We start from the raw sequence: 11634 nt of genomic DNA on the forward strand, positions 1-11634 counted from the left end.
CGATCAATCGAATGATAACCATCAATCGAATGTTCGACATAGATCATTCGAATGTTCGGCACCAATCAATCAAATGTTCGACACCGATCATTCGAATGTTCGGCACCCATCAATCGAATGTTCGGCACCGATTAATCGAATGTGCGACACCGACCAAACGAATGCGCAATACCGATCAATCAAATGTTCGACTCCGATCAATCGAATGTTCGACACCGATCAATCGAATGTGCGACACCGATCAATCGAATGACACCCATCAATCGAATGTTCGACACAGATCATTCGAATGTTCGGCACCAATCAATCGAATGTGTCACACCGATCAATCGGATGTGCGACACCCATCAATCGAATGTTCGACACCGATCATTCGAATATTCGACACCGATCATTCGAATGTTCGGCACCCATCAATCGAATGTTCGGCACCGATTAATCGAATATGCGACACCGACCAAACGAATGTGCAATATCGATCAATCGAATGTGCGATACCGATCAATCGAATGTTCGACACCGATCAATCGAATGTGCGACACCGATCAATCGAATGTGCGACACCGATCAATCGAATGTGCGACACCGATCAATCTAATGTGCGACACCGATCAATCGAATGTTCGACACCGATTATTCGAATGTTCGGCAACCATCAATCGAATGTTCGACACCGATCAATCGAATGTGCGACACCGATCAATCGGATGTGCGACACCGATCAATCGAATGTTCGACACCGATCATTCGAATGTTCGACACCGATCATTCGAATGTTCGGCACCCATCAATCGAATGTGCGACATCGATAAATCGAATGTGCGACACCCAACAATCGAATGTGCGAAACCCATCAATCGAATGTGCGACACCCATCAATCGAATGTTCGACACCCATCAATCGAATGTGCGGTACCGCTCCATCGTATGTACAGTACCGATCAATCGATTGTGCGACACCCATCAATCGAATGTTCGTCACCCATCAATCGAATGTTCGGCACCAATCAATCGAATGTTCGACACCGATCATTCGAATGTTCGGTACCAATCAATCGAATGTTCGGCACCGATAAATCGAATGTGCCACACCGATCAATCGGGTGTGCGACACCCATCGATTTTCGACACCGATCATTCGAATGTTCGGCACCTATCAATCGAATGTGCAGTACCGATCAATCGAATGTGCGACACCCATCAATCGAATGTTCGACACCGATCAATCAAATGTGCGACACCCATCAATCGAATGTTCGACACCAATCAATCGAATGTTCAACACCGATCAATCAAATGTGCAGTACCGATCAATCGAATGTGCGACACCCATCAATCGAATGTTCGGCACCCATCAATCGAATGTTCGACGCCCATCAATCGAATGTTCGAAACCGATCAATCGAATGATAACCATCAATCGAATGTTCGACATAGATCATTCGAATGTTCGGCACCAATCAATCAAATGTTCGACACCTGATCATTCGAATGTTCGGCACCCATCAATCGAATGTTCGGCACCGATTAATCGAATGTGCGAAACCGACCAAACGAATGCGCAATACCGATCAATCGAATGTTCGACTCCGATCAATCGAATGTTCGACACCGATCAATCGAATGTGCGACACCGATCAATCGAATGACACCCATCAATCGAATGTTCGACACAGATCATTCGAATGTTCGGCACCAATCAATCGAATGTGTCACACCGATCAATCGGATGTGCGACACCAATCAATCGAATGTTCGGCACCCATCAATCGAATGTTCGACACCCATCAATCGAATGTTCGACACCGATCAATCGAATGATACCCATCAATCGAATGTTCGACACAGATCATTCCAATGTTCGGCACCCATCGATCGAATGTTCGACACCGATCATTCAAATGTTCGGCACCCATCAATCGAATGTGCGACATCGATCAATCGAATGTGCGACACCGATCAATCGAATGACACCCATCAATCGAATGTTCGACACAGATCATTCGAATGTTCGGCACCAATCAATCGAATGTGTCACACCGATCAATCGGATGTGCGACACCAATCAATCGAATGTTCGGCACCCATCAATCGAATGTTCGACACCCATCAATCGAATGTTCGACACCGATTAATCGAATATGCGACACCGACCAAACGATTGCGCAATACCGATCAATCGAATGTTCGAGTCCGATCAATCGAATGTTCGACACCGATCAATCGAATGTGCGACACCCATCAATCGAATGTTCGACACCCATCAATCGAATGTTCGACACCGATCAATCGAATGATACTCTTAAATCGAATATTCGACACAGATCATTCGAATGTTTGACACCGATCAATCGGATGTGCGACACCCATCGAATGTTCGACACCGATCATTCGAATGTTCGGCACCAATCAATCGAATGTGCGACACCCATCAATCGAATGTGCGACACCGACCAAACGAATGTGCAGTACCGATCAATCGAATGTTCGACACCGATCAATCGAATGTGCACTACCAATCAATCGAATGTTCGGCACCCATCAATCGAATGTTCGACACCCATCAATCGAATGTTCGACACCGATCAATCGAATGATACTCTTAAATCGAATATTCGACACAGATCATTCGAATGTTCGGCACCAATCAATCGAATGTTCGACACCGATTATTCGAATGTTCGGCATCCATCAATCGAATGTTCGACACCGATCAATCGAATGACACCCATCAATCGAATGTTCGACACAGATCATTCGAATGTTCGGCACCAATCAATCAAATGTTCGACACCGATCATTCGAATGTTCGGCACCCATCAATCGAATGTTCGGCACCGATTAATCGAATATGCGACACCGACCAAACTAAGGTGCAATACCGATCAATCGAATGTGCGACACCGATCAATCGGATGTGCGACACCCATCAATCGAATGTGCGGCACCGATTAATCGAATGTGCGACACCGAACAATCGGATGTGCGACACCCATCGAATGTTCGACACCGATCATTCGAATATTCGGCACCTATCAATCGAATGTGAGGCACTGATCATTCGAATGATCGGCACCAATCAATCAAATGTTCGACACCTATCATTCGAATGTTCGGCACCAATCAATAGAATGTGCGACACCGATCAATCGAATGTGCGACACCGACCAAACGAATGTGCAGTACCGATCAATCGAATGTTTGACACCGATCAATCGAATGTGCACTACCGATCAATCGAATGTTCGGCACCCATCAATCGAATGTTCGACACCCATCAATCGAATGTTCGACACCGATCAATCGAATGATACTCATCAATCGAATGTTCGACACAGATCATTCAAATGTTCGGCACCAATCAATCGAATGTTCGACACAGATCATTCGAATGTTCGAAACCGATCAATAGAATGTGCGACGCCGAACAATCGGATGTGCGACACCGATCAATCGAATGTGCGACACCCATCAATCGAATGTTCGGCACCCATCAATCGAATGTTCGACGCCCATCAATCGAATGTTCGAAACCGATCAATCGAATGATAACCATCAATCGAATGTTCGACACAGATCATTCGAATGTTCGGCACCAATCAATCAAATGTTCGACACCGATCAATCGAATGTTCGGCACCCATCAATCGAATGTTCGACACCCATCAATCGAATGTTCGACACCGATCAATCGAATGTGCGGTACCGAACAATCGAAGGTGTGGTACCGAACAATCGAATGTGCGGTACCGATCAACCGAATGTGCGGTACCGATCAATCGAATGTGCGGTACCGATCAATCGAATGTGCGGTACCGAACAATCGAATGTGCGGTACCGATGAATCGAATGTTCGTTACCGATCAATCGAATGTGCGGTATTGATCAATCGAATGTTCGGTACCGATCAATCGAATGTTCGGTACCGATCAATCGATTGTGCGGTACCGATCAATCGAATGTTCGGTACCGATCAATCGAATGTGAGTTACCGATCAATCGAATGTGCGGTACCGATCAATCGAATGTGCGGTACCGATCAATCGAATGTGCGTTACCGATCAATCGAATGTTCGGTACCGATCAATCGAATGTGCGGTACCGATCAATCGAATGTGCGTTACCGATCAATCGAATGTTCGGTACCGATCAATCGAATGTGCGTTACCGATCAATCGAATGTTCGGTACCGATCAATCGAATGTTCGTTACCGATCAATCGAATGTGCGGTACCGATCAATCGAATGTGCGGTACCGAACAATCGAATGTTCGGTACCGTACCGATCAATCGAATGTGCGGTACCGATCAATCGAATGTGCGGTACCGATCAATCGAAAGATCGGTACCGTACCGATCAATCGAATGTGCGGTACCGATAAATCATATATGCGGTACACATCAATCTAATGTGCGGTACCGATCAATCGAATGTTTGGTACCGATCAATCGAATGTGCGGTACCGATCAATCGAATGTGCGGTACCGATCAATCATATGTGCGGTACCGATTAATCGAATGTGCGATACCGATCAATCGAATTTGCGGTACCGATCAATCGTTCGGTACCAATATATCGAATGTGCGGTACCGATCAATCGAATGTGCGGTACCGATCAATCGAATGTGCGGTACCGATCAATCATATGTGCGGTACCGATTAATCGAATGTGCGATACCGATCAATCGAATGTGCGGTACCGATCAATCGTTCGGTACCGATATATCGAATGTGCGGTACCGATCAATCGAATGTGCGGTACCGATCAATCGAATGTTCGATACCGATCAATCGAATGTGCGGTACCGATCAACCGAATGTGCGGTACCGATAAATCGAATGTGCGGTACCGATCAATCGAATGTGCGGTACCGAACAATCGAATGTGCGGTACCGATCAACTAATGTGCGATACCGAACAATCGAATGTTTGGTACCGTACCGATCAATCGAATGTGCGGTACCGATCAATCAAATGTTCGGTACCGATCAATCGAATGTGCGGTACCGATCAATCGAATGTGCGGTATTGATCAATCGAATGTTCGGTACCGATCAATCGAATGTGCGGTACCGATCAATCGAATGTTCGTTACCGATCAATCGAATGTGCGGTACCGATCAATCGAATGTTCGTTACCGATCAATCGAATGTGCGGTATTGATCAATCGAATGTTCGGTACCGATCAATGGAATGTTCGGTACCGATCAATCGAATGTTCGGTACCGATCAATCGATTGTGCGGTACCGATCAATCGAATGTTCGGTACCGATCAATCGAATGTGCGGTACCGATCAATCGAATGTGCGGTACCGATCAATCGAATGTGCGGTACCGATCAATCGAATGTTCGATACCGATCAATCGAATGTGCGGATCCGAACAATCGAATGTGCGGTACCGAACAATCGAATGTGCGGTACCGATCAATCGAATGTTCGATACCGATCAATCGAATGTGCGGTACCGAACAATCGAATGTGCGGTACCGAACAATCGAATGTGCGGTACCGATCAATCGAATGTGCGGTACCGATCAATCGAATGTGCGGTACCGATCAATCGAATGTGCGGTACCGATCAATCGTTCGGTACCGATATATCGAATGTGCGGTACCGATCAATCGAATATGCGGTACCGATCAATCGAATGTTCGATACCGATCAATCGAATGTGCGGTACCGAACAATCGAATGTGTGGTACCGAACAATCGAATGTGCGGTACCGATCAACCGAATGTGCGGTACCGATCAATCGAATGTGCGGTACCGAACAATCGAATGTGCGGTACCGATCAACTAATGTGCGATACCGATCCATCGAATGTTCGGTACCGTACCGATCAATCGAATGTGCGGTACCGATCAATCGAATGTGCGGTATTGATCAATCGAATGTTCGGTACCGATCAATCGAATGTTCGGTACCGATCAAGGTTCGGTACCGATCAATCGATTGTGCGGTACCGATCAATCGAATGTTCGGTACCGATCAATCGAATGTGCGGTACCGATCAATCGAATGTGCGGTACCGATCAATCGAATGTACGGTACCGATCAATCGAATGTTCGGTACCGATCAATCGAATGTGCGGTACCGATCAATCGAATGTGCCGTATTGATCAATCGAATGTTCGGTACCGATCAATCGAATGTGCGGTACCGATCAATCGAATGTTCGATACCGATCAATCGAATGTGCGGTACCGAACAATCGAATGTGCGGTACCGAACAATCGAATGTGCGGTACCGATCAATCGAATGTGCGGTACCGATCAATCGAATGTGCGGTACCGATGAATCGAATGTGCGGTACCGATCAATCGAATGTGCGGTACCGAACAATCGAATGTGTGGTACCGAACAATCGAATGTGCGGTACCGATCAACCGAATGTGCGGTACCGATCAATCGAATGTGCGGTACCGATCAATCGAATGTGCGGTACCGAACAATCGAATGTGCGGTACCGATCAACTAATGTGCGATACCGAACAATCGAATGTGCGGTACCGATGAATCGAATGTTCGTTACCGATCAATCGAATGTGCGGTATTGATCAATCGAATGTTCGGTACCGATCAATCGAATGTTCGGTACCGATCAATCGATTGTGCGGTACCGATCAATCGAATGTTCGGTACCGATCAATCGAATGTGAGTTACCGATCAATCGAATGTGCGGTACCGATCAATCGAATGTGCGGTACCGATCAATCGAATGTGCGTTACCGATCAATCGAATGTTCGGTACCGATCAATCGAATGTGCGGTACCGATCAATCGAATGTGCGTTACCGATCAATCGAATGTTCGGTACCGATCAATCGAATGTGCGTTACCGATCAATCGAATGTTCGGTACCGATCAATCGAATGTTCGTTACCGATCAATCGAATGTGCGGTACCGATCAATAGAATGTGCGGTACCGAACAATCGAATGTTCGGTACCGTACCGATCAATCGAATGTGCGGTACCGATCAATCGAATGTGCGGTACCGATCAATCGAAAGATCGGTACCGTACCGATCAATCGAATGTGCGGTACCGATCAACCGAATGTGCGGTACCGATAAATCGAATGTGCGTTACCGATCAATCGAATGTGCGGTACCGAACAATCGAATGTGCGGTACCGATCAACTAATGTGCGATACCGAACAATCGAATGTTTGGTACCGTACCGATCAATCGAATGTGCGGTACCGATCAATCGAATGTTCGGTACCGATCAATCGAATGTGCGGTACCGATCAATCGAATGTGCGGTATTGATCAATCGAATGTTCGGTACCGATCAATCGAATGTGCGGTACCGATCAATCGAATGTTCGTTACCGATCAATCGAATGTGCGGTACCGATCAATCGAATGTTCGTTACCGATCAATCGAATGTGCGGTATTGATCAATCGAATGTTCGGTACCGATCAATCGAATGTTCGGTACCGATCAATCGAATGTTCGGTAACGAACAATCGATTGTGCGGTACCGATCAATCGAATGTTCGGTACCGATCAATCGAATGTGCGGTACCGATCAATCGAATGTGCGGTACCGATCAATCGAATGTGCGGTACCGATCAATCGAATGTTCGGTACCGATATATCGAATGTGCGGTACCGATCAATCGAATGTGCGGTACCGATCAATCGAATGTTCGATACCGATGAATCGAATGTGCGGGACGGAACAATCGAATGTGCGGTACCGATCAATCGAATGTGCGATACCGAACAATCGAATGTTCGGTACCGTACCGATGAATCGAATGTGCGGTACCGATCAATCGAATGTGCGGTACCGATCAATCGAATGTGCGGTACCGATCAATCGAATGATCGGTAAGATCAATCGAATGTGCGTTACCGATCAATCGAATGTTCGGTACCGATCAATCGAATGTTCGGTACCGATCAATCGAATGTTCGTTACCGATCCATCGAATGTTCGGTACCGATCAATCGAATGTGCGTTACCGATCAATCGAATGTTCGGTACCGATCAATCGAATGTGCGGTACCGATCAATCGAATGTGTTGTACCGATCAATCGAATGTGCGGTACCGATCAATCATATGTGCGGTACTGATCAATCGAATGTGCGATACCGATCAATCGAATGTGCGGTACCGATCAATCGAATGTTCGGTACCGATCAATCGAATGTGCGGTACCGATCAATCGCATGTGCGGTACCGATCAATCGAATGTTCGATACCGATCAATCGAATGTGCGGTACCGAACAATCGAATGTGCGGTACCGAACAATCGAATGTGCGGTACCGATCAATCGAATGTGCGGTACCGATCAATCCAATGTGCGGTACCGAACAATCGAATGTTCGGTACCGATTAATCGAATGTGCGATACCGATCAATCGAATGTGCGGTACCGATCAATCGTTCGGTACCGATATATCGAATGTGCGGTACCGATCAATCGAATGTGCGGTACCGATCAATCGAATGTTCGATACCGATCAATCGAATGTGCGGTACCGATCAACCGAATGTTTGGTACCGTACCGATCAATCGAATGTGCGGTACCGATCAATCAAATGTTCGGTACCGATCAATCGAATGTGCGGTACCGATCAATCGAATGTGCGGTATTGATCAATCGAATGTTCGGTACCGATCAATCGAATGTGCGGTACCGATCAATCGAATGTTCGTTACCGATCAATCGAATGTGCGGTACCGATCAATCGAATGTTCGTTACCGATCAATCGAATGTGCGGTATTGATCAATCGAATGTTCGGTACCGATCAATGGAATGTGCGGTACCGATCAATCGAATGTTCGGTACCGATCAATCGATTGTGCGGTACCGATCAATCGAATGTTCGGTACCGATCAATCGAATGTGCGGTACCGATCAATCGAATGTGCGGTACCGATCAATCGAATGTGCGGTACCGATCAATCGAATGTTCGATACCGATCAATCGAATGTGCGGATCCGAACAATCGAATGTGCGGTACCGAACAATCGAATGTGCGGTACCGATCAATCGAATGTTCGATACCGATCAATCGAATGTGCGGTACCGAACAATCGAATGTGCGGTACCGAACAATCGAATGTGCGGTACCGATCAATCGAATGTGCGGTACCGATCAATCGAATGTGCGGTACCGATCAATCGAATGTGCGGTACCGATCAATCGTTCGGTACCGATATATCGAATGTGCGGTACCGATCAATCGAATATGCGGTACCGATCAATCGAATGTTCGATACCGATCAATCGAATGTGCGGTACCGAACAATCGAATGTGTGGTACCGAACAATCGAATGTGCGGTACCGATCAACCGAATGTGCGGTACCGATCAATCGAATGTGCGGTACCGAACAATCGAATGTGCGGTACCGATCAACTAATGTGCGATACCGATCCATCGAATGTTCGGTACCGTACCGATCAATCGAATGTGCGGTACCGATCAATCGAATGTGCGGTATTGATCAATCGAATGTTCGGTACCGATCAATCGAATGTTCGGTACCGATCAAGGTTCGGTACCGATCAATCGATTGTGCAGTACCGATCAATCGAATGTTCGGTACCGATCAATCGAATGTGCGGTACCGATCAATCGAATGTGCGGTACCGATCAATCGAATGTACGGTACCGATCAATCGAATGTTCGGTACCGATCAATCGAATGTGCGGTACCGATCAATCGAATGTGCCGTATTGATCAATCGAATGTTCGGTACCGATCAATCGAATGTGCGGTACCGATCAATCGAATGTTCGATACCGATCAATCGAATGTGCGGTACCGAACAATCGAATGTGCGGTACCGAACAATCGAATGTGCGGTACCGATCAATCGAATGTGCGGTACCGATCAATCGAATGTGCGGTACCGATGAATCGAATGTGCGGTACCGATCAATCGAATGTGCGGTACCGAACAATCGAATGTGTGGTACCGAACAATCGAATGTGCGGTACCGATCAACCGAATGTGCGGTACCGATCAATCGAATGTGCGGTACCGATCAATCGAATGTGCGGTACCGAACAATCGAATGTGCGGTACCGATCAACTAATGTGCGATACCGAACAATCGAATGTGCGGTACCGATGAATCGAATGTTCGTTACCGATCAATCGAATGTGCGGTATTGATCAATCGAATGTTCGGTACCGATCAATCGAATGTTCGGTACCGATCAATCGATTGTGCGGTACCGATCAATCGAATGTTCGGTACCGATCAATCGAATGTGAGTTACCGATCAATCGAATGTGCGGTACCGATCAATCGAATGTGCGGTACCGATCAATCGAATGTGCGTTACCGATCAATCGAATGTTCGGTACCGATCAATCGAATGTGCGGTACCGATCAATCGAATGTGCGTTACCGATCAATGGAATGTTCGGTACCGATCAATCGAATGTGCGTTACCGATCAATCGAATGTTCGGTACCGATCAATCGAATGTTCGTTACCGATCAATCGAATGTGCGGTACCGATCAATCGAATGTGCGGTACCGATCAATCGAATGTTCGGTACCGATCAATCGAATGTGCGATACCGATCAATTGAATGTGCGGTACCGATCAATCGTTCGGTACCGATATATCGAATGTGCGGTACCGATCAATCGAATGTGCGGTACCGATCAATCGAATGTTCGATACCGATCAATCGAATGTGCGGTACCTAACAATCGAATGTGCGGTACCGAACAATCGAATGTGCGGTACCGATCAACCGAATGTGCGGTACCGATCAATCGAATGTGCGGTACCGATCAATCGAATGTGCGGTACCGAACAATCGAATGTGCGGTACCGATCAACTAATGTGCGATACCGAACAATCGAATGTTTGGTACCGTACCGATCAATCGAATGTGCGGTACCGATCAATCCAATGTTCGGTACCGATCAATCGAATGTGCGGTACCGATCAATCGAATGTGCGGTATTGATCAATCGAATGTTCGGTACCGATCAATCGAATGTGCGGTACCGATCAATCGAATGTTCGTTACCGATCAATCGAATGTGCGGTACCGATCAATCGAATGTTCGTTACCGATCAATCGAATGTGCGGTATTGATCAATCGAATGTTCGGTACCGATCAATCGAATGTTCGGTACCGATCAATCGAATGTTCGGTACCGATCAATCGATTGTGCGGTACCGATCAATCGAATGTTCGGTACCGATCAATCGAATGTGCGGTACCGATCAATTGAATGTGCGGTACCGATCAATCGAATGTGCGGTACCGATCAATCGAATGTGCGTTTTCGATCAATCGAATGTTCGGTACCGATCAATCGAATGTGCGGTACCGATCAATCGAATGTGCGTTACCGATCAATCGAATGTTCGGTACCGATCAATCGAATGTGCAGTACCGATCAATCGAATGTGCGGTACCGATCAATCGAATGTTCGGTACAGATCAATCATATGTGCGGTACCGATGAATCGAATGTGCGATATCGATCAATCGAATGTGCGGTACCGATCAATCGAATGTTCGATACCGATCAATCGAATGTGCGGTACCGAACAATCGAATGTGTGGTACCGAACAATCGAATGTGCGGTACCGATCAACCGAATGTGC

Source organism: Apostichopus japonicus, chromosome 12 (assembly GCF_037975245.1).
Source record: "Apostichopus japonicus isolate 1M-3 chromosome 12, ASM3797524v1, whole genome shotgun sequence".
Taxonomy (NCBI): domain Eukaryota; kingdom Metazoa; phylum Echinodermata; class Holothuroidea; order Aspidochirotida; family Stichopodidae; genus Apostichopus; species Apostichopus japonicus.